A 26,117-nucleotide genomic window follows, 5' to 3' on the forward strand; every position below is an offset into this window, starting at 1 on the left:
GGGCTAAGGGTAACCCTAGGTAATTTCTAAGGTAAGGACATGTTGGGCACAGCTTTGTGGGCCGATGGGCTTGTATTGTGCTGTAGGTTTTCTATGTTTCTAATTAGTTCAAAGGATAGAGGACAGACTAAGAATGGTCCATCAGTCCTCCAGGTTCGTGGGTTCAGCTCAGGGCTAATAACCCTGGCTGGTCTAAAAAAATTGGTACAGAAACAGCAATGAAGAATCTTGTATCTGTGTGCAATGGTATTCCTGAGTCTCCACCTGAGATTTGCATGACTGACGGTAGCGAAAACTGAGAGGAAGCTACTGGCACAATGAAGGAAGCCTTGAACAGCAGCAGGATCAAGACCAAAATTGGTTTTAGTCTGTCCTTAGTTTGAGGACATTCATTGCTGCTCTAAACACCAGCAGCATAACAGGCATTTAATGATGATGACGATCAGTGTACTGTGCATAATGTGACATGACTGCATATTGAATCAATTGATTGATGAGTAGAAACTGCCTGGGAATACAGATAAGCACTGTCCAAATAACAAATGTCAGGTTATGAGATAATAGTATGTTAATAATCAATTTGCCATCACTGTTTCAGGGAGATAAATGATATCAATATAATAGTTCTATAATTCTCATCTATGAGCTTTTCCAGAAGTTAATACTGTTCTGCATTTGATGAGCATGCATTGCAGAATACCAGAATTAAATCAATACCTTTGAAAACCTTCTTGTTCATTCTGACATTTTTAAGGACCTTTATTTCTGTACCATGCAGGTGTTTAGACCAATTAATTAGGCTAGCAATATAGGTACCCTGAAAGGTTATGAAAATTTAATGCTTGAACTTTAGGTTACAGATTTGGTTTTTATCAGAATCAGGTTTACCGTCACTGGCATACATTGTGAAATCTGTTTTCTTTGCAGCAGCAGTACATTGCAATACATAATAGAAAAATACATGAGCTTCAGTTATATATATAAAATAGTTAAATTGAATAAGTAGTACAAAAATAGAAATAAAAAATTAATGAGGTAGTGTTCATGGGTTCAATCTTCATTCAGAAATTCGATGGTAGAGGGAATGAAGCTATTCCTGAATCATTCCTTCAGACTCCTATACCTCCTTCCTGATGGTAGCAATAAAAAAAATGGGAATGTCCTGGATGATAGGTATCCTTAATGAAGGTACTGCCATTTTGAGGCATCACTCCTTGAAGATGTCCTGGATGCTGGAGAGGTTAGTGGCCATGATGGAGCTGACTGAGTTTATTATGTTCAATACAAGAAAATGTGAAATTATATTGACCACCCTAGAGACCTATATAAATACAAAACTGTGATAAAACATTCCCTATCAAAATGTTTTTTTTCTCTCTAGAGAAAACTGGCTTCTTGAATATTTTTTGCCAAATTTGTAAGATTGTCAATAAATGCCAAATTAATGAAGGTAGAAAATTAAAAACACTAGGGGTGTATTTTTTTAAAGAGGGAAGTCTATAGATGATAAAAAGGGAAATACTGAATGAGTAAACCTCTCAAGTGGTCAGGAGAACTTGGATTAAGGATCTCACGGGAATCCCTCCTCCGTTTACAGGTTATGAGTCAGTGCTCCTGTTTGCATTAGTAGCTTTCACAAAGGAACTGCTTCTGCTTTATTATGCATGCTTAATACATTTAAATGAGATCTCTGGTAGAGCCTTTTACTTCACATTCTCAGACAGAGCTCTCAGCCTGCTTCAATTACACCATTTAAAAGCAAGGTTTTATTTTCCAAATTATGCAACCATGAGCTTTTAATGTGTTAGCAGTGAAATATCTTAGAAAGAGCATCAGGAAGGTTAGGTAATTCCGAGCCGGAAATACACCAACTACATCTAGATGTTCTGACACATCTTGCTTGTGATGACTAGGGCAATTGATTTTAACAGGCATAGATGCAGCTTCAAACCTGAGCTTTCTGCAATGGGAGTGCCTGAAGACATCAGGGGGAGGATGGTTAAGGTCACCCCTTCATTTAATTGCAATGCCTCTGCTTCCTTCCAGGCTAATTAAATGAGCATCTGCAATTTCAACTAATTTGCTCTTCACAGATATTGCAGCCAAATGGCTGATACATTCTTCAGGATGTTTCATGGGGGGATAAATAACAAAACAATGTGTCCAGACAGCCAACTTTTTCCTAGTGGTATATCATGCAATGGCAATGAGTCACCCCTAACCCTGTTCAGGAACAGTTATTACCCTGCAACTACCAGGCTCCTGAACTAGTGTGGATAACTTCAACCACCACTACTCTACAGACTAAATTTTAAGGACTTTTATTTGCTCCATGGTCACCCCTGTTTTCCTCTGTCAGAAGGTAACTCCTCTCCCAACTTCCCTGCAGCTTTCTAAGATTTTTTCTCTCCTTTTCACTTCTGAATGCTCTCTGACATGAAACGTTGAACCTGTTTCTCTTCCCAGACGCTTTTGTTTCTGTTTTACATCTCCAGCATCTGCAATTTGTGTTTTGATATTCACTTACTTTAAGACCCATTACATAAATGCAAAGATACCAAATGACCCTTATCCAACACCTTCTGATACTTTTTCAAGAAATTCTTTGAGGTTGGTCAAGGATTTTGGAATCTATGTTGATATAGTTTCAAGATTTAGATACTTATCTTTAAACTTACTTATCATTACTTTTACTTTCAACAGTTGTTGGAGTTAGGCTTCTTCTATGACATAAAATATACTTTAAAATTTACTCTCTGACTTAATTACTTTTAATAAGTTTGTATATACTTATCTACAGATTTTCCCCCTAATAGCTTCTAAAATAAGTAGAGTTCATCAAGCAGTTTTATCCTCTCCCAGTAAAATCAATTATCTCTCTTCTTTCTGGTATAAACTTCCTCATCTATTTTTGTTCTCCTTTACTAAGATCTTGTTCATCATTTAATCTCACTATCAAACACAAAATTGATTATTATATCATGGTACCAAATGCAATCAAAGAAGATATGAACGTAGAATTGTACAGCACATTACAGGCTCTTTGGCTCAGGATGTTATGCCAAAATTTTAACCTACTCCAAAATCAATCTAACCCTTCCCTCCCACATAGCTCTCCATTTTTCTATCATCCATAATCCTATGTAAGAGTCCTTTGGATGTCCCTAGTGTATTTGCCTCTTCTATCACCCCTGGCAGTGTGCTGCATGCTCTTCCCACTCTCTCTGTGAAAAAAACACTAACTGGGTAATTGTCTAATGGGTAACGCGCTTGTCCATCAGTCTATGCTAAGATATATCCTGGGATGTGCTGGGACACGTCATCAGTGATGTAACCTGGGGTCATCGGGTGTTTCAGGTCTTTCAACATCAGACACTGTCTCCCAGGTGACCCAGCCAGGGTTGATCAGTTCATGGCTAGTGTCCTAGCAGCACTGGTCTACGGTCAAACTTCTTTATCCATAGCAATGTGGAGGCTTGGTCAGCAGGCTCTGTGGCATGTCTAGTGGTTCTTCTTTTGGCAGCCCCAGAAATTCCAAGAAGAGAGTAGGTGGAAACCATAGAAAGGGTGCAGAGGAGAATTACAAGGATATTGCCTGGATTGGGGGGTGCATGCCTTATGAGAATAGGTTGAGTGAACTCGGCCTTTTCTCCTTGGAGCGACGGAGGATGAGAGGTGACCTGATAGAGGTGTACAAGTTAATGAGAGGCATTGATCATGTGGATTGTCCGAGGCTTTTCCCCAGGGCTGAAATGGCTAGCATGAGAGGGCATTGTTTTAAGTTGCTTGAAAGTAGGTACAGAGGAGAAGTCAGGGGTAAATTTTTTACACAGAGAGTGGTGAGTGCATGGAATGGGCTGCAGTGCTGAAGGTAGAAATGATAGGGTCTTTTAAGAGACTCCTGGATGGCTATAGGGAGCTTAGAAAAATAGAGGGCTATGGGTAAGGCCTAGGTAGTTCTAAGGTAGGGACATGTTCAGCACAGCTTTGTGGGCCAAAGGGCCTGTATCATGCTGTAGGTTTTCTATGTTTCTATGTTCTGCGCAGTGTGCAGCCAGCAAAACCTCTACACACCATCTCTATAAGCTCACATTTGTGCCCTCCACCCCTGTCTCTGATACTGCACTATCAACTCCTGGTATCTGGCTTTCAGTTGACTATATTACAAAAATTAATAGAGATTAATTTTATGTAAATGTCTATGAGGCTATCCTCTACTTACTGTACTTTTCCAGGGCAACCACCTGGAATTATAGGAAAAAGTCACTGAAATTTCTTTCTCCTCCACACTTGAAATAGACTGTTTTTAAGCAGGCTAGTTTTCCCAAATGACCACTGACATCCCTCATGAAGGCGAGAGGGTGTTCAGCATAGTCTACCAGCCTCTTGCTCATAGCTGCCAGGGGAAGGTGTCAGCATGTGACCACCTCTCTCTCTCCCTCTCGCTGTCTCGAAGGAAGGTCCCTGCATTCAAATGGTCTCTCTCTCTTTCTGTCAGAGGTTGGTGCTGAAGTTGTGGATCAGAGGTTTATGCATTGGTCTCTGTAGTTTACATTATGTTGTGCTTCTGGTTTCTAGTTGCTTCGTTCTTTTGCTATTTTGGGCTATTTTTGAATTGGGCCAGCCTGGAGATGATGAACATCGACGTGAGCTGAATGTGCCTGGACTTTCATTTTTCTCTATCATATTCTTTATTTTCACTTTTCTTTTGTTGCTGTTACATACTTTGATAATAAATGTACTTTGAATCTTTGTTCTCTTGTGGCAGCAGTAAAGTGCAATACACAAATAAAACTATAAATTATAATTAGAAATCAATATTAAAAATGAAATTAAATCAGTTGTGCAAAAAAAGAGCTAAAATAGTGAGGGATTGGTAAGAGCAAAAATAGTAGTGGTCATGGGTTGGTTCATTGTCCGTTCAGAAATCTGATGGTGGGGGTGGAGGAAGAAGATGATCCTAATATGTTGAATGCGTGTTTCAGGTTTCTGTACCTCCTCCCTGATGGTAGCAATGAGAAGAAGGCATGTCCTGGGTGATGGGAGTCCTTAACATCCTCACTGAGGAAGACATCAGCAGTATACCAGACACTCAAGGGTGTCAGGGAAGAGAAGTGTGCATAGTCACAATTATGACAGAGGAAGTACTCAGGAAGCTGAATAGTCTGTTCGATAAAGCTGAAATTTGTAAATAAACTTTCCTTATAATTGTATGCGATATATAGTCCGTTATTTCTTGCCGATAGGTATTCACACAGATCAAGGTTCAGGTGAGTGAGACATCCCAACCTCCTGGGTTTGGTGGGACCCAAGTCATATTGATCCTAGACGTGCAGAGTCTGAGAAAGATGATTTTCTCACCACAGAGTCTTGTGGATGTTAACATCTCTAGATGTTAGCACCCGGTAAAAGGGGTTTCTCAACCATTGTTTGTAGAATCTCAGATGGAGATGAGAGGGTGTACTTCTCCAGCAGCAAGATATACCAGCTTGTTCAGTGGTGTCATAGCAACAACCTGACACTCAACGTCAGTAGGGTGAAAGAGCTGATTGTGGACTTCAGGAAGGGTAAGACAAGGGAACACACACCAGTCATCATAGAGGAATCAGAAGCGGAGAGAGCGAGCAATTTCAAGTTCCTGGGTGTCAATATCTCTGAAGACCTAATCTGGACATAACATATTGATGCAGCTATAAAGAAGGCAAGACAGCAGCTATATTTCATTAGGAGTTTGAAGAGATTTGGCTTGTCAACTATGACACGCGAAAGCTTCTATAGATGTACCATGGAAAGCATTCTGACAGGCTGCATCACTGTCTGCTGTGGGGGGCAGGCCTACAGATATGACAAAAAGAAGCTAAGGGAAGTTGTAGAATTAGTCAGCTGCATCTTGAATGCTAGACTCCATAGTATCCTAGACATCTTCAAGGAGCAGTGCTTCAGAAAGGCAGCATCCATTATTAAGGACCCCCATCACTCAGGATATGCCTTCATCTCATTGTCACTGTCAGGAAGGAGGTGTAGAAGCCTAAAGGCACACACTCGATGATTCAGGAACAGCTTCTTCCCCTCGGCTGTCTGATTCCTAAATGGATATTGAACCCATAAACACTACCTCACTTTTCTTTATTATTTTTGTTTTGCACTATTTTTAATCTATCTATTTAATATTGATATATAACCATATAACAATTACAGCACGGAAACAGGCCATCTCGGCCCTTCTAGTCCGTGCCAAACGCTTACTCTCACCTAGTCCCACTGACCTGCACTCAGCCCATGACCTTCCATTCCTTTCCTGTCCATATACCTTTCCAATTTTACTTTAAATGACAATACCGAACCTGCCTCTAGCACTTCTACTGGAAGCTCGTTCCACACAGCTACCACTCTCTGAGTAAAGAAATAACCCTTAAACTTTTGCCCCCTAAGTCTGAACTCATGTCCTCTTGTTTGAATCTCCCCTACTCTCAATGGAAAAAGCCTATCCACGTCTACTCTATCTATCCCCCTCATAATTTTAAATACCTCTATCAAGACCCCCTCAACCTTCTACACTCCAAAGAATAAAGACCTAACTTCTTCAACCATTCCCTGTAACTTAGGTGCTGAAACCCAGGTAACGTTCTAGTAAATCTTCTCTGTACTCTCTCTATTTTGTTGACATCTTTCCTATAATTCAGTGACCAGAACTATACACAATACTCCAAATTTGGCCTTACCAATGCCTTGTACAATTTTAACATTACATCCCAACTCCTATACTCAATGCTCTGATTTATAAAGGCCAACATGCCAAAAGCTTTCTTCACCACCCTATCCACATGAGATTCCACCTTCAGGGAACTATGCACCATTATTCCTATATATACTCCTACTGTAATTGATCTTTTCTTTCTATATTATCATGCATTGCATTGAACTGCTGCTGCTGTTAACAAAGTTCATGACACATGCTGGTGATAATAAACTTGATTCTGCTTCTGAACTTGAAAGTTGCTCACACTTTCTGCTGCGGATCCCTCAGTCAATAATCAGTTCCTTGGACTTACTGAGTGCAATGTTTTTATAGTCAGAGAGTCATAGAACACTACAGCACAGAAACAGGAACTTTGGCCCATCTAGTCCATGCCAAGCTGGTAATCTACCTAGTCCCATCGACCGGCAATGAAACCATAACCCTCCATACCCCTCCCGTCCATGTAACTTTCCAATTTTCTCTTAAATTTTGAAATCAAGCCCACATACACCACTTGTGCTGGCAGCTCAATCCACACTTTTGCCACCATCTGAGTGAGGAAATTCTCCCTCATGTTCCCCTTAAACATTTCACTTTTCACCCTTAACCAATGACCTCGACTTGTATTCTCATCCAAACTCAGTGGAAAAAGCCAGCTTGCATTTACCTTCTGTGTACCCCTCATAATTTTGTATACCTCTATCAAATCTCCCCTCAATCTTCTACATTCTAGGGACCAAAACCCTAACATTCAATCTTTCCCTAATACTCAGGTTCTCAAGTCTCGGCAACATCCTTGTAAATTTTCTCTGCACTCTTTCAATCTTACTTACACATTTCCTATAGGTAAGTAACCAAAACTGCACACTATACTCCAAATCAGGCCTCAGCAATGTCTTATACAATCTCAACACAACATCCCAACATTGCTTTATGAAGAGCAATGTGCCAAAAGCTTTCTTTACAAACCTATCTACCTGTGACAATACTTTCAAGGAATTATGGATCTGTATTCCCAGATCCCTCTGTTCTAGCACACTCCTTCGTGCCCTACCGCTCACCATGTAAGATCCACCCTGCTTGGTCCTCACAAAGTGAAACACCTCATACTTGTCTGCATTAAATTCCATCTGCCACTTTTTGGCCCATTTTTTCCAACTGGTCCAGATCCCACTGCAAGCTTGGAATGCCTTCCTTACTATCCACTACAGCCCCAATCTTGGTGTCATCTGCAAGTTTGCTGATCCAGTATACCACATTATCATCCATATTGTTGATAATCCAAGTACTGATCTTGTGATACAGGCCTCCAGCCTGAAAGGAAACCATCTACAACCTCTGTCTAGCTTCCCTCTGCAAAGCCAAAGTCTAATCCAATCCAATCTCATCTTGAACGCCAAATGCCTGAACCTCCTTGAGCAACCTCCCATTGGGATCTTGTCAAAGGCCTTGCTAAAGTCCATGTAGACAAGATCAACTGCTTGGCCTTCATCAGCTTTCCTGGTAACTTTCTCAAAAAAATCAATAAGATTGGTTAAATACAACTTAGGACACACAAATTCATGTTGACCATCCCTGGCCAGACCTGCCTATCCAAAGACTTATATATCCGATCCCATAGAATATTTTCTAATACGTTTCCCACTACTCATGTCAGGCTCACCGGCCTATAATTTCCTGCCTTATTCAAGAGGCTGTTTTAAACTAACAGAAAAACGTTAGCTATCTTCCAATTCTCCGGCACCTCACCATTGGCTAAGGATGTTTCAAATATCTCTGCTATGGCCCCTGTAATTTATGCATTAGCTTCCCACAGAGTGTGAGGGAAAATATTGTCAGGCCCTGGGGATTTATCCAGCCTAGTTTGCCTCAAGACCACAAGCACCTTCTCCTCTGTAATCTATATAGGGTCCATGGGTCCATGACCTCACTGCTGCACTGCCTCATATCGATAGACTCTGTCCATCCCTGAGTAAATACAGATGCAAAAAATCCATTTAATATCTCCCCAGTCTCTTTCAGCTCCAAATTACCACTCTAATCTTCCAGAAGACCAATTTTGTCCTTTGCTATCCTTTTGCTCTTAATATATCTGTAAAAGCCACCCACCTTGTCTGCCAGAGCAACTTCATGTCTTCTTATAGCCATTTGATTTTATTCTTAAATGTTCTCTTGCATTTCTTATACTCCTTGAGTGCCTCATTTTCTCTTGCCTGCCTATACCTGCTATGCACCTCCTTCTTTTTCTAAACCAGGGCCTCAATATCTCTTGAAAACCAACATTCCCTAAACTTATTTTCCTTGCCTTTTATTCTGACAGGAACATACAAACTCTGTACTCTCAAAATATCACTTTTGTTGGCTATCCACTTACCGAGTATACTGTATATTTGCCAGAAAACTATCTGTCCCAATCCACACTTGCTGATACCATCAAATTTGGCCTTTCTCCAATTTAGAATCTCAACCCGAGGACCAGACCTATCCTTCTCCGTAATAACCTTGAAACGAACGTTGTTATGATCACTGGATGCAAAGAGTTCCCCTACACAAACTTCGTCAGCTGCTCTGTATCATTCCCTAAGAAGAGCTCTACTATCACATTCTCCGTAGCTAGGATTTCTATGTACTGATGAAGGGAACTTTTCTGAACAGACCTGACAAACTCTTTCCCATCCAGCTCTTTTACAGAATGGGAATCCCAGTCAATATGTGGAAAGTTAAACTCACCTATTATCACAACCTTATGCTTCTTGCAACAGTCTGCGATCCCTCTATGAATTTCCTCTTCTAACTCCTGTAGACTGTGGGTGGTCTATAATATAATCCCATTAATGTGGTCATTCCTTTTTTATTCATCGTCTCTACCCGTAAAGCTGCACTAGATGAGCTCTCCAGTCTTGTCCTGTCTGAGCATTGCTGTGACATTTTCCTTGACTAGTTATGCTGTTCCCCCTCCCTTAATCCCTCCCATATTATCATGTCTAAAACAACAAAACCCAGAACACTGAGCTTCCAGCTCTATCCCGCCTGTAGCCAAGTCTCACTAATGTCTACAATGTCATAATTCCACAAGCTGATCCATGCCCTAAGCTCATCCACCTTTCCTACGATACTCCTGCATTAAAATATACACTGCTAAGAACATTAGTCCCACCATGCTCACCCTTTTGATTCCTGACTTTGTATGTTCAGTTAGCAACACCTTTCTCCACAACCATTCCACTATCTGTTCTGGTGCTCTGGTTCCCATACCCCACAACCCTAGTTTGCATCTCTTTGTTGTTGAGACATCATTCCTGTACACCTCCTTCTCACCATCTAAATGGGATCCAGTGGGATGACGCTGTATTACTCTTAGGGGTCCTTTCAAGATGACAATGTGACAGATATTCCCATTGTACATTGGACCTGAAATTTTTACCCAGCACATGCTTGGCAAAAGTAACAAATCATGCTTGCCAGAGTTCACACTTGATAACAAATTAAATATGCACTCTATTAAAGGATATCTTTCTTTACACATCAGCAACATCTACCATATCAGTATTTTCTATGCACAAGTATATCCATTCCCAGTTAATGATAGTAGATACAACTTGAATCCTCACAAGGAAAGGTCCCCTCATACACATCTTCACTCCATTACATTTGGATCTGCAGTATGTCTCTCTGATCCTTCATCATCTTTACCAACTATGTCTTCACTTTAGCCACTCAATAGTAGTTTTACACTAATATAAGCACAAAGAGATTCAGCAAATGGGAGAAGTCCAAAGTAACACACACAAAATGCTGGAGGAACTCAACAGGTCAGGCAGCACCTAATGAAATAAATGAGCAGTCAATATTTTGGGCCAAGACCATTTATCAGGATCGAAAAGGAACGAGGAAGAAGTCAGAATAAAAAGGTGGGGGTAGAGGAAGGAGGACAAGCTAGAAGTTGATAGGTGAAGCCATGTGGGTGGGACCCTCTCCTCCCCTATCAGAATTCTTCTTCTCCAGTCCTTTACCTGTCCCACCCACTTGGCTTCACCTATCACCTTCTAGCTATCGTTCTTCCTTTCTCCTACCTTTTTATACTGGTGTCTTCCCCCTTCCTTTCCAGTCCTGAAGAAGGATCTCATCCCAAAATGTCGACTGTTTATTCATTTCCATGGATGCTGACTGATCTACTGAGTTCCTCCAGCATTTTGTGTGTTGCTTTAGATTACCAGCACCTGCAGACTTTCTTGTATTTTTTTATTGAATATTATATAGGATGTGAGTTCATTTTGTATAACAGTGATATAAAACTTTGAAAATACACATTCAGATTTTAATGTATTTACACCATTTTCTCCAGCATTTTGTGTGTGTTATACTGATCTTTTAACCAAGGCAACCTGTTCATATTCTACCTTCACAGTACAGTCCGGGTCAATTTTGACCCGGCCCAAGAATCCCCTCTTAACAAGTGTCTATACCAAATTTTGAACCACAGATCTATTTAGAATGTATAAATAGCCTATTTAACATTAATAAATGGGTGATTAATCCTTAATTAATGTTTCAGAGATTTAAAATCCATTTCAATAGATACGGGTCAAATTTGATCCAGAACAACCTCAATGTGCAAAAATTTGTAGCACCTGTACAAAAGTATAACATTTTTAAATATTTTCATTTTTGCACATTTTGGGTCACTTCAGGAAAAGTCATCAAATTTCAGCTATAAAAATGGCATTTAGGGTGTTTTTACTGCTGTCAAAAGTCAAAATGGGTCAAATTTAACCCAAACAGTATGTAAGGGTTAACTTATGTTCATTGTCCTGATCACTGAAATTCTGTAAAGCTGCAGGCATCAGCTCAGCAGCAGACTGGAACTCACAATTAGCAGATAACAAGAGTTAAAAACTTTCATCCGTATAGAACCTTCTTGACCCCAGTTTGTTGCATTGCAAATTACAACAAAAATTTATCACATCCGAGCTGCCGTCGTAATACAAACACAATCTAAAGTCAGCAAAATCTACACAATAATTAGCATATAGATCACACAAAAATTCTTATTAGCATTATTCATGAATGATTCAAGCAAGTCCTATTAGCATCATGATTAATAATTGCCTAAGGCCTCCGATGTTTGGGAAAAAACCTGTTTGCAATCTCTCTTACAATGCAGCTGGCATATAATAGTTATAATTCTGACCACAGTGGCTGGGAGCCAAACAGAAGGAGGAAGTAATTTTGCTGAAATTGTTGGGAATGGTCACAGATCCGGGCTGATGTCTTCTTTTATTTAAGACGTTTTATGATTCACTCACAGTAAATAGATTTGCATTGAGATGATAGCTTTGACCTAATTTGGTTTAAACCATTCATTGTTATCATCAGCCCAGTCATCAATAAAGTGGCATTAGAATGTTGAATTGTCAAGACCCTGACATGTCATGTGTGAATAGAGATCAAAAACCTCTACCTAGCATAATGCAAATTAAAGTTCAAAGAACAACTTAAAATGGTGATAATTTATTATTCCTCCAGGAATATTCTGTCTTATTTTCAAGATAATTGACTTCCATTATTTACAGAAATGCAGGTTATCAAATGATCTAACAAACATAAATCAAACTAAAGCTATTGTAAGGCTACATGTTGCCAGTGGTACTCTTCATTATTTTTGATTAGTACCATAGAAATTAAGTAAACTGTTCTATTTATTATAAATTATAAATTATTATAAACTTCTATGATTGCACATTGCACATTTGGTCAGAGACGTAACGTAAAGATTTTTACTCCTCATGTATGTGAAGGATGTAAGAAATAAAGTCAATTCAAAAAAGCTATCTATCTGTCTATCTATATGTCCATCTGTCTGTCTGTCTATATATATGTCTGTCTATCTATCTATCTGTCTATCTATTTAGTTATTTAGAGATACTGTGTGGAAGCTGTGTCATCCAACCATCCACCTATTAATCCTAGCCTAATTACGGGACAGTTTACAATGATCTACTAACCAGAACATCATGGGACGGTGGGAGGAAAGCAGAGCACCCAGAGAGCGTACAAACTCCTTCCAGACTGTGCTGGAATGCCCAACTCCAGAGCATCCTAAGCTGTGATATTATCATGCTAACCACTACGCTATGGTGGTGCCCTGTTTTTAATTCCGTTGGTTATTGGTTATTCCACAGAATAAGTAGGATTTCCTAAATCTTATAGCTGATCAAAAAGATTCCAACCCGTTCAGAAGCAATCAGTATTACTTTATATTTAACAGGAGAACATATCACAAAATCAAGAGGTGGTTATTCAAAACTGAGGTGAATAGGAATTTCACTTGGCAGAGGATGGTTAATTTCTGGAATCTCTGCCTCAGAGGATTATGGAGGAAATATCACTGCAGATATTTAAAGAGGTAAATTTTTGGAAGGTCAGGGAACTGAAGCTCAGGAGAACTTGGAATAGCAAAGGAGTGAGGCTGGGACAGATCAGCTATGAGCATGTTGGAGGGCAGGGTAGTATTGAGGGACCAGTATCCTTCTCTTGCTCCTGTTTTTCTCTGACATCTGAAGATCTATCTATAACAACTCAGCTACTCCACTAACAGTTGAGACAGACTTGGCAACACGCTAATTTGGACCTCAGTCAAGTCTGGTGCAGGTGGCTGCCATCACATAAGTGAAGTAGTTCTCGCCACATGGCCTAGGTTGAGGATGGAACCTGAATTAGCAAAGAGCAACCTCCAAGATTATTTTGAGTGCAGGGCTTCAAATAATTTTTTGTTACTGACAACTTCATAATGGCTTTTCTAGATCAGAGATTGCACAATTTTCAGTAGGAATAACACATGAGCTCCCCAAACTTGCCAATGATCTGTTCTTGGATATCCTTTCCTTCATCCTAGCAACCTCAATAGAGTTAGTGCAGGGGTTTTATATTAGGAATGAAAACACATTTTAAAGCTCACATAGCTATTTGCAGATGTCCAATGTATGTCCTTCAGGAAAGTCACAAGCTCAATCAGGATGCCTTAATCCTGAAACACCAGGTCAACCCTTGTGGTGACTATCAACCAAAGGCATTCTAAAAGCTGTAAACATTGCCAAACATGAGAGTTTAAGGTGCATTGCATTCTCTATTTGTAATTAATAGATTAGTAACTCTGATTATCACTTTTCAGTCCAACCAACCAATCAATCACAGTTTTTAACTGAGCTGCAAGTTCTTCCTCTGGAGGGAAGTGGTTTCATAGCCCTGTAATAGTTCAAAGTTATATACCAGTATTATAGTGGCAAAAACTGATCCAACATCAATAAGAAAACAGTTACTGCTAGCCACGTAACTACCACGAGGTTGTTATACTTGCGTGATGCACCCTCAGCTCCAATTCCTTATTTCGATCCTTTATTAGCAGTTTGCAAACATCCAATTTTGAAGCGATATGAAGTGGTCAGCAAAAATATGATTTTGACCAGTCCCGAGCTGAAATAAGCAAGAATATGTAATTATTCCCTCCGCTTTTACCACGCAACTCCCCCTCCACCCCTATGAATAGTTACCCTAATAAGCATGCAACTCAGAATACAAAGCAAGTAGAGAACAGGTACATGGCTCCTACTAATATGAATAATTTTAAACCATTATGAGGCTATCAAACCTTTCCTGTCCAATAGAAGAACTTACAGATCAGTTAAAAAAAAACAATCAGGAAAAATATTCATTACAGTAACTACATCAACAGATCAGCTGTTTACCACTTGCTATATATTGATAGAAACACACCTGGCATTCTGCTCTGTGAATGCTCACAAGCTCAAGTTCAAGAGCAAGCCTTGTTGAAATACGTACGATAATAAGGCTGGATAGCAGGATATATTGAACTTAGTTTCTATAAATACATCACAAACAACCTGAGTATAATTCTGCCTATCCAGCAGAACATTATCTAACTCAACTCTATTTTACACAGTCGGATTTTCAGCTGTAGGACGGCATTATCACAGTAGTATAGTTTGCAGGATTTATTGAAACAATGTTTGTTTAAATTTCTGCTTCAGTCACCAAATAATATGTAAATATAAGTTCTGAAGGACATTATGGCCGAACACAAAGACTTTATCCACTAGCAATGTCAAAAACTATTTATGTTCACTGGCATGTTCTCTCATGCACAAAGCAGAAATGTAAATGAGAAGCATTGTGCCTTAACTCTGATTTACTGTAGAACAAAGACCAGACTTGCCTATGGGGCAAAATTAAACAACTGTTTCTTTGGGTCCATCCATCTGATAACACAGTTTTTAAAAAAGCTAAAAATGTAGGATAATTAAAACTGTGTTAAATACTTAAAATTATTTTCCGGTCACGAAAGAGTGTAACTATAATGTGCTCATGTCTTTCAGAAGCAACAGAGGCACAAGGATTAATGTGACGGCCGTTAGTCAGGATTATATCTGTCTGCTTTCTGTGACAGAGAAAGATTTTGAATTCAAGGGAAATGACAGTCCAACGAGTCACATGGTAGGTGAACTTCACAGGATCTAACATTTCTGCTTGGAATGCCACCTGAATGCAAAGACTCTAAAGATGCATTGAAAGCCAATTCTATTCTCATTTTCTAGATGTACACGTTCCGGTAAAGGAGCGTTACCGAAAATAACTGGGAAGGGACAATTCATCCTGATTGAAGCATAATCTGACATTAGCCTGTTAACAATAGAAATGCTGCTTCTGTGTATCATTTTGAATCAGTTCTTTGCTGATGTTAATGCATCAGAATTATGACCAAAAGATAACATTTACAAATAAGCAAAGCAATTTCCCATTTCAATTCTGTTTGTATAGTTTATGATTTATTTATATTTTACTTGTGAATGTTGTGCATCTGATGCTCAGAGGTGCTGCTGCCAGTAAGTTTTTCATTGCATATGTGTACTTGTGCAGATGAGGCGATAAGGCGTAGGAGCAGAATTAGGCCACTTAGCTATTGAGTCCACTCCACCATTTCATCATGGCTGATCCATTTCCCCCTCAGTCCCAATCGCCTGCCTTCTCCCCCTTCTCCCATATCCATTCCTGCCATGACTAATCAAGAACCTATCAACCTCTGCCTTAAATATACCCAATGACTTGGCTTCCACAGCTGCCTGTGGCAACAAACTCCACATATCCACCACTACCTGGCTAAAGAAATTCCTCCTCGTTTCTATTCTAAATGGATGCCCTTCCATACTTTGAGGCTATGTCCTCTGGTCTTTCACTCCCCCAACGTAGGAAACATCCCCTCCAAATAGACTCTATGAGGCCTTTCAACACCCGATAGGTTTCGATGAGATTAGCCCTCATTCTGGATTCCAGTGAGTGCAGGCCCAGAGCAATCAAACGCTGTTCATATGACAAGCCTTTCAATCCCAGAATCATTTATGTGAACTTCCTTTGAACCTTCTCCAATGTTGTCACATCCTTTCTTAGATAAGGGGCCTAAAACTGCTTACAATACTCCAAGTGAGGCCTCACTAATGCATAATGAAGCTCCAACATTACATCCAGTTGACAATAAGCTCAACTTGACTTTGACTTTGCGAGTCATGCCAATAGAACACAGGCTTTACATTGGACACTAATGAGATTAACAGCTAAATTCCTGAGCATCTGGTCTGGAGGTTCAAGTAATTAAATGAATCTGGGCATTAATGAGTACACTAATTTCAGCAGCATTATTCTTTCTGTCGGTCCATGGTCTCCTCTTGTGCCACATTGATGCCACCCTCAGGATGCAAGAGTAATACCTTATACTCCTTCAAGCTGATGGCATGAATATCGATTTCTCCGTCTGGATTAAAAAAACCCCATCCCCTCTTCTTCTATTCCCCACTCTGGCCTTTTACCTCTTCTCACCTCCCCTTTGTCCCCTCCTCTTTCCCTTTCTCCTGTTGTCCACTCTCCTCTCCTATCAGATTCCTTTTCTCCAGCCCTTTACTTTTCCTACCCACCTGGTTTCACCTATCAGCTTCTACCAACCCTCCTTTCCCTCCACCCCACCTTTTTATTCTGGCATCTTCCCCATTCCTTATCAGTCCTAGAAAAGGGTCTTGGCCCAAAATGCCAACTGTTTTTTTCATTTCCATAGATTCTGCCGAACTTGCTGAGTTCCTCCAGCACTTTGTCTGTGTTGCACTGATCTTTTTGTTAGAACATGTCCAATTCACTAATACCCTTCAGGGAAGAAAATTCACATCCTCACTCAAAGCAAAAAAAAATTGCTGGAGGAAATTGGCAGGCCAAACAGTATTTTGGGTTGAGACCCTGGATCTGAACTGAGAGTGTAAAATGCAGATAGCCAGGATAGGGAGGTGAGAGGGAGGAGTGGGACAAGGACTAGCAGGTGCTATGCGAAACCAGGTGAGGTGGAGGGGGATATTGGAGTCAAATGGGAGAAGGGGAGGGAGGAGTTTTGGGACAGATGCTGATGGACGGTATGTGGAGAGGGGTAAGGAAAGGAAAGTGAGCAGATAAAGCCAGGTAGGATGAGGCAAGGAAGAAGATAACCATCTCTTCCATAGTTACACCACCTCTCACTCTGCCTCCTATAAATAATCCTCATCGCCACCCCACCGATAAACCATTCTTCTGTCTCCAACACTCCCCTCACTCCCCTCCCTTTTTGACAATCCCTTCTGGCCTTTTACCCTCCCTTTTCATTTCTAATTACCTATATAAAATCAACCAACTTGACTTTTCCATTCCTCACACCCACTCGAATCTCACCCACTCCAAACACACAGCACTCGACTCACCTCACCCCAGTCACCACCTCATCATTAAAGCTGCAGAGAAGAGCAGTACCATTTTGGTCTGGTGAGCTTTACCTCTTCTGTGCAGCCTCTTGAACACCCCTCATATGTCCCCCTGGACCATGACCTCACCATTGAGCACCAGGCCACTGTCACATATGAGTAGATTTCCTCCCCCCACCACAGTCTGTAACCTGATGGTGTGATGTCCCCACACTGCCCACTTCTATCTCTTACCCAAGATCCACAAAAAGGTTTGTCCCCATATTTTTCCACATTCACTTGCCCCACAGAACTTATCTCTTCATATCTCAGCTCTATCCTGTCTGCCCCCCCCCCCCCATAGGGCCTTCTGAAGCTATATCTGGGACATCTCACATGTGCTCCACAACATTCCAATTCCCAGTCTCCACTGCTTCAACATCACCATGGACGACCAGTCTTCATACTCCTCCACATCCCCATGTCAAGGGTAGGAGATTAGAGTCACACTGTACCCTAATAAATATGAGACAAGTCAACAGTAAAAGCAAAACTATTTTGATATGTTCTTTTCATCTCACTTAGATGCATATTTTAATAGTTTGTAAAATATTGAGCACATTATAACTTCATGGCCTTAAAAATTTGAATACAGTGCACTATTAGTGTCAATCCCAAAGCTACGATTTACTTCTGAAAAGCAATGCAGAAACCTTTGGCTGAATCTGTATTGCAAACAATGTACCATGAGACAGGTAGGGATGATAATTACAGAGCAAAATCTGTTTGTAATTACTATTCACCATCCAGATAAAAATCAGAAGGAAATTGTCCATTCTCTTTTAAATCTTATTGGTTTTTCTGCATTTAAATAAATTAAATACAACCATTGAGGAAATCTGCATGAAATGCTGTCAGAGGAAATCAGTCTAAATCATCAGGGACCCCCACCACCCAGGATATAATATGCCAACTAGTGGAGTGGTGCCGCAGCAACAACCTGGCATTCAATGTCAGTAAGACAAAAGAGCTGATTGTGGACTTCAGGAAGGGTAAGGCAAAGGAACATATACCAATCCTCATAGAGGGATCAGAAGTGGAGAGAGTGAGCAGCTTCAAGTTCCTGAGGATATAACCTGGTCCCAACATATCGATGTAGTTATAAAGAAGGCAAGACAGCGGCTCTACTTTATTCGGAGTTTGAAGAGATTTGGCATGTCAACAAATACACTCAAAAATTTCTATAGTTGAATTTTAGAACAAGACCAAGTAGAGTGTAAAAAAGTACCAATTTCTTGATTACATCGAAAACATTGATCAGATAAATTTGAGTTTAATCTATTTATTTTTTATGGTGTAATATATATTTGATGTAAATCTAATCTTAGTCGAACATTTATTGTATTTGTCATACTGTCAAGACATAATCTTGACCAACTTGTTTCATCAATTTTAATATTCAAATCAGTTTCCCATTTTTGTCTTGACTTATGAATTCCTTGTTTAATTGCCTGTTTTTGAATCAAATTATACATACCAGAAATAATTTTTTTAATTTTTCCTTTATGAATTAAAGTTTCTATTTCATTAGGTTTTGGCAATAACATTGTTTGACCCAGTTTATCTCTTAAATAAGCCCTTAATTGGAAATAACAGAAAAGAGTGTTATTTGATATTTTATATTTATTCTTTAATTGGTCAAATGACATTAATATACCTCCTTCAAAACAGTCTCTTATATATCTAATCCCTTTGTGAAACCAGTTATCTAAAATTCAACCTTTTTGGACAAATTTAAGAGTTTTACTGGAATGAATTATTGGAATACAACTTCCACATAATCCAATATTATTTTTACTAAGCGATATTGAAGGGATAAAATCAAAATCCAAATTGAATAAATATCAGAAAGAATTCATAAAAATTGCATTGGCAGTAGCCAAAAAGGCTATTGCAGTTACTTGGAAATCGGATTCATACTTAAGTATAGATCGTTGGAAGAATGAAATTTTTAGCTGCATTCCACTTGAAAAAATTACTAATAATTTAAGAGATAAATATGAAATATTTCTGAAAATTTGGTGCCCTTATTTACAAAAAATAGGATTAAATATATAGGTGCTCTGAAGATATAATTATTGGTTATCTGGGGAAAGAAAGAAATATACATATTAAAGCTATTATGAACTCCATGGAGCATGTGGGGATCTTCTGATATCCAGGCATTCTTTCTTTCTTTCTTTTTTCTTCTTTTTTTTCTATAGGGATATGTTAGGGGGGAGGGGTTAAGGGGAGGGGGGAAGGGTTGATAATTTTTCAATAAAAAAAAAATTTCTATAGTTGTACCGTGGAGAACATTCTGACAGGCTGCATCACTGTCTGGTATGGAGGGGCACAGGACCGAAAGAGGCTGCAGAAGGTTGTAAATCTAGTCAGCTCCGTCTTGGGTACTAGCCTGCAAAGTACCCAGGACATCTTCAGGGAGTGGTGTCTCAGAAAGGCAGCGTCCATTATTAAGGACTTCCAGCACCCAGTGCATGCCCTTTTCTCACTGTAACCATCAGATAGGAGGTAGGAGAAGCCTGAAGGCACACATTCAGCGATTCAGGAACAGCTTCTTCCCGTCTGCCATCCAATTTCTAAGACATTGAAGCTTTGGACACTATCTCACTTTTTTATATACAGTATTTCTGTTTTTGGCACATTTTTAAAAATCTATTCAATGTACATAATTGATTTACTTGTTTATTGATTATTATTATCTTTTTTCTCTGCATTGAACTGCTGCTGCTTAGTTAACAAATTTCACGTCACGTACCGATGATAATAAACCTGATTCTGATTCTCGCTTCTTTGATCAGGAAGAAGGTACAGGAGCCTTAGGACTCACACCATCAGGTTCAAGAACAGTTACTACCCCTCAACCATCAGGCACTTAGACCAAAGGGGATAACTTCACTTGCCCCATCACTGAAATGTTCCCACAACCAATGGACTCACTTTTAATGACCCTTCTTCTTATGTTCTTGATTGTTATTATTTATTTATTTATTATTATTGTTTCTTCTTTTTGTATTTACACAGTCTGTTGTCTTCTGCGCTCTGGTTGAACGTCCTAGTTGGGTGGTCTTTCATTGATTCTGTTATAGTTATTATTCTATAGATTTGTTGAGTATGCCCATAGGAAAATGTGGGAGTGTGAAATGAGCTGCCAGCACAAGTGGTGCATATGAGTTTGATTTCAAGAGAAGTTTGGATAGGCACTTGGATGGTAGAGGCATGGAGAGCTGTGGTCCTGGTGCAGGTGAATGGGAGTAGGCATTTTAGTGGTTCAGCATGGACTAGATGGGCCGAACTTCTCTGCTGCACTTTTCTATGACTCTTTAAAATGAATCTCAGGGTTTATATATGCACTTTGATAATAAAACTTACTTTGAAGTTTAATTAAAATCAGATCGATTGTATTGAGTGCATTAGGATGTGCAGTAGTAAATTGAACTCTACATACCTGTGATGGTTAGCAGTTAGTTCTAATAATAAGGTTGGTTGTTTCCTCTTAGGGTTTTCTTAACCCTGACAGATGTAGAAGTATATCATTATCCACTTAATGGAGGTCATAATTCACTCACTCAACACCATGAAGTGATGCCATTAGAAAAGCATTATAATAAGCATCTGAGACAGGGTGCAATTAACTTAAGACCATAAGATATAGGAGCAGAAGTAGGCTATTCGGCCCATTGAGTCTGCTCCGCTATTCAATCATGGGCTGATCCAGTTCTTCCAGTCATCCCCACTCCCCTGCCTTCTCCCCATACCCTTTGATGCCCTGGCTAATCAAGAACCTATCTATCTCTGCCTTAAATGCACCCAATGACTTGGCCTCCACAGCTACTCATGGCAACAAATTCCACAGATTTACCTCCCTCTGACTAAAGTAATTTCTCTGTATCTCTGTTTTAGATGGATGTCCTTCAATCCTGAGGTCGTGCCCTCTTGTCCTAGACTCCCCTACCATGGGAAATAACTTTGCCAATCCTAATCTGTTCAGGCCTTTTAATATTTGGAATGTTTCTATGAGATCCTCCTTCATTCTCCTGAACTCCAGGGAATACAGCCCAAGAGCTGCCAGACGTTCCTCATATGGTAACCCTTTCATTCCTGGAATTATTCTTGGGAATCTTCTGTGAACCCTCTCCAATGTCAGTATATCCTTTCTAAAATAAGGAGCCCAAAACTGCACATAATGCTCCAAGTGTGGTCTCACAAGTACCTTCCTATAGTTATGATGATCCAGTTCATATTCTTAATATGAAATGCAATAATTTGAAAATGTTCGACTTAAATCAAGTGGCAATGCTATGTTCATAGTGCAAAAATACCACAGTGAGATGTTTCAGACAAACCAGTACTAAGATTAGATTTGAGCCTCCCTGTCATTGGAATGGAGACAGAAAGGATGGCAGATGTTGGAATTTGGAGAAAAAAACATACTGTTAGAGGAAACAAGATCAATTCCTTCCTCCCCCAAGCCCATAGCAATGCTGAGTTCATCCAACAATTTGTTTTCTGCTGTATTATTGTAATGTCCGGATTCAGATCTGGACTGGCCACCCTTCAATATCCTAGCTCCCCGGACATATTCCTCCAACCTCAAATGCATCCGTTTTGACACATACCTCCCTCCTTCCACCAGCTATCACATAGGCACTCTATCGGTGCCCAAACATGCCCCTTTGGAAAGATGATTACTTTTGCCAGGTTTGCCTTGACATTCCTGAGAAAGTACAATCGGCAAAGCCATGTAGAGTTTAGTGGTGCTCTTTAAAGCCTGTGAGGTCCAATACGCTGATTCTCATGACAACTGGTGAATTGCTGGGATGTGTCTTCATATATCTGGAAGAATTTACAAATTCTATGCCTCCTTCCAATATATGACAAAGAAGTATGAAATTACTGTCATGCATTGCTTGTTTATTTAACAATAATGAACGTATATGACCTTGACTTGTGATGGATGTGCTGAAAAGTTTGATAGGTGAAACTGGAGTGGGGGGAGGTGAAGTAAAGAGCTGGGAAGTGATTGGTGAAAGAGATAAAGGGCTGAAGAAGGAGGGATCTGATAGGAGAGGACAGAAGGACATGGAAGAATGAAAGGGGTGGAGCACCAGAGGGAGGTGATGGGCAGGCAAGGAGATAGGTGAGAGAGGGAAAAGGGGATGGGAACTAAATGACATCCCCTTCTCTTAATTCCTCGTCTCTGCCATATCTGTGCTCTCACCTTATCTCCTTGCCTATCCATCACCTCCCTCGGGTGATCCTGCCCTCTTTTCTTTCTTCCATGGCCTTCTGTCCTCTCCTACTAAATTCCCCCTTCTCCATTCCTGTATCTCTTTCACCAATCAGCTTCCCAGCTCTTTACTTCATGATGCCTCTCCCTCCCAGTTTCACCTATCACCTTGTGGTTCTCATTCCCCTTCTCCCACCTTTCATATCTACTCCTCATCTTTTTTCCTCCTGTCCTGCTAAAGGGTCAGAGTCCGGAACATCAGCTGTACTCTTTCCCATAGATGCTGCCTGGTCTGCTGAGTTCCTTCCACATCTTGTATGTGTTGCTTGGACTTCCAGCACCTGCAGATTTTCTCTTGTTTGACAGTTAAATTAAGTTGGCATCATGTTCAGCACGAACATTGTGGGCCAGAAGGACTAATCCTGTGCTGTACTGGTCTAAGTTAGTTTATAACTATTATCCAGTATTAGTTTATAACTAATAAACTATTTTATTGGCTATGAAGCAGTTTGGGAGAAGCTGAAACATTGAAAGGCACTACCAGAATACAAATTTTTGTTCATAAATATTTAAACTGATCATATATCCCAATAGTCATAACATTTAATGGCTGAAATAAAGCCATGCTTACAATGAAATGCCTCTCAGACTGATGATTAAGTACTTTTTAATAGTAATATGGCCAGTTTGGAGGTTGATTTTCTAGTAAAATTTTGAAAGATTTTTGGGAATATTTCTCAGGAAAAGGAAATCTATTAGGTCAGAAGATGAACAAGACACGTCTGGCTATCATCTTCAAATTTCAAACTTTCTACTTTTGCAAATTTCTACAGATGTACTGTGGAGAGCATTCTAACTGGTGGCATCACTGTCTGGTATGGAGGGGCCACTGCACAGGATTGGAAAAACTACAGAAAGTTGTAACTCAATCAGCTCCATCATGGGCACTAGCCTCCCCAGCATTGAAGACCGCTTCAAACGGCGATGCCTCAAAAAACCAGCATCCATCATTAAGGACCCCCGTCACCCAGGACATGCCTTCTTCTCATCAGGGAGGAGGTACAGAAGCCTGAAGACACATACTCAATGATTCAGGAAAAGCTTCTTCCCTCTGAATTTCTGAATGGATAATGAACCCATGAACACTACCTCACTAATTTTACTTGCCTTCTGCACACTTATTTATTTTATATGTATATACTTGTTGTAATTTATAGTTTCTCATAATTATGTATTGCAATGTACTGCTGCCACAAAACAATAAATCTCACTAGATAGGTCAAAAGCAACATGAGTGAATCTGCAGATGCTGGAAATAAATAAAAAAACACAAAATGCTGGCAGAACTCAGCAGGCCAGACAGCATCTATGGGAGGAAGTAATAATGATGTTTTGGGCCGAAACCCTTCATCAGGAGTAAAGTAACATGGGATGGTCGAGGGGGTATAAGAAGTGGGGGGAGGGATAAAGTAGAGAGCTGGGAAGTGATAGGCTGGAGGGAAGTGGGCTAGGGGAAGGTGGAGAATTATGGGAAATAAAAGAGAAAGAAAGGTAGGGCTGGGGGGAGAGATTATAGTGAGGGGAGAAAAAGAGAGAGAAAGAGAACCAGACTAAAATAATAGATAGGGATGGGGGTAAGGGTGGGGGGCAGGGGTATCAACGGAGGTCAGTGAGTTGGATGTTCATGCCGGCAGGTAGGAGGCTACCTAGGCAGGAGATAAGGTATTGCTCCATCGACTTGAGTGTGGCCTCATCTTGACGGTAGAGGAGGCCATGGACAGACATGTCGGAGTGGGAGTAGTCTGTGGAATTGAAGTGTGTGACCACAGGGAGATCCCGCCACTGCTGGAGGACTGAGCGCTGGTGTTCGGCGAAACGGTCTCCCAGTCTGCGGTGGGTCTCCCCAATGTATAAATGGCCACATCGGGAGCACCGGATACAGTATATCACCCCAGTTGACTTGCAGGTGAAGTGGTGCCTCACCTGAAAGGACTGTCTGGGGCCTGGGATGGTGGTGAGGGAAGAAGTGTAGGGGTCAGTGGTATTAAACCTGATTCTAATTCCGATTTATTTTTCTACTTTGTGCATAAACACAAATATTTTTTTCAGCATCTTATTCACCTGACTCCAACTGTTTGAAACTGAGCCGACTCGTAGTTAGCCAGTGAGAGACTCTAATGGCTTACCCTTGGCACTCTATGTCACTATTTTTCCTGAGACCCTTCCCCCATCGGTTTTCCATTGACCAGAAGCACTGAACTACAGCCGCCACCGGTGACCACAGGGGCAGGTCAGAGACTGGTGAGTGACTCCATTCCTGACAACTCAAAGCCACCCACAAGGTGCAAGTCTGGAATAAGAAGCAGAACAGCACCTTCGGCCCACCTTGTTAGTCTGAACTAAATAAATTAGTAATCAAAACTGATCACTTCTGCACACACAACGTCCACATCCTTCGATTGCCTGCATATTTATATGCCTATCTAAGAGCCTCTTGAATGCCTCAGTCGTGTTTGCTATCACCACCACCCCTGGCAGTGCATTCCAGGCACACGGCACGCTATGTAATAAAACTAGCTCTTCAGATCTCCCTTGAACTTAACCCCCTCTCACCTTAAATGCATGCCCTTTAGTAGCAGGCATTTCAAATTTGGTAAAAAGTTACTTGCTCGTTCAATATCTCTCATAATCCATAGTCATTGAACATGCAGCATGGAAACAGGCTGTTTGGTATATCTAGTCCATACCAACCCATTATTCCATGTAGTCACAATGACGTGCATCAAACCATAGTCCTCCATAATACACCCATCCATTTACCTTTCCAAGTTTCTCTTAAATGTTAAAATTGAACCTGCATCCAGAACTTCCACTGGCAACTCGTTCCACACTCTGACCATCCTCTGAATGAAGTCCCCTCTCATGTTCCCACTTAAACAACTTACCATTCATCTTCAACCCATGTGTTCTAGTTCTAGTCTCAGTGGAAAAAGCTTACTTGCATTTACCCCATCTGTACCCCTCATAAGTTTGTATACCTCTTTCAAATCTCCCCTCATTCTCCTATGCGCCAAGGAATAAAGTCCTAACCTTTTTATCCTTTCCCTATATCTCCAGAACTCAAGTTCCAGCAACATCCTTGTAAATTTTATCTAAACTCTCTCAATTTTCACTGCTACATCTTTCCTGTAGGTAGTGACCAATAGTGACCAAAACTGCACACAATACCACAAATTTGGCCTCACCAATGTCTTATACAACTTCAGCATACCATCCCAACTCCTGTACTCAATACGTTGATTTATGAAGGCCAATGCTCCAA

This window comes from Hemitrygon akajei, chromosome 10 (assembly GCF_048418815.1).
Source record: "Hemitrygon akajei chromosome 10, sHemAka1.3, whole genome shotgun sequence".
NCBI classification, from domain to species: Eukaryota; Metazoa; Chordata; class Chondrichthyes; order Myliobatiformes; family Dasyatidae; genus Hemitrygon; species Hemitrygon akajei.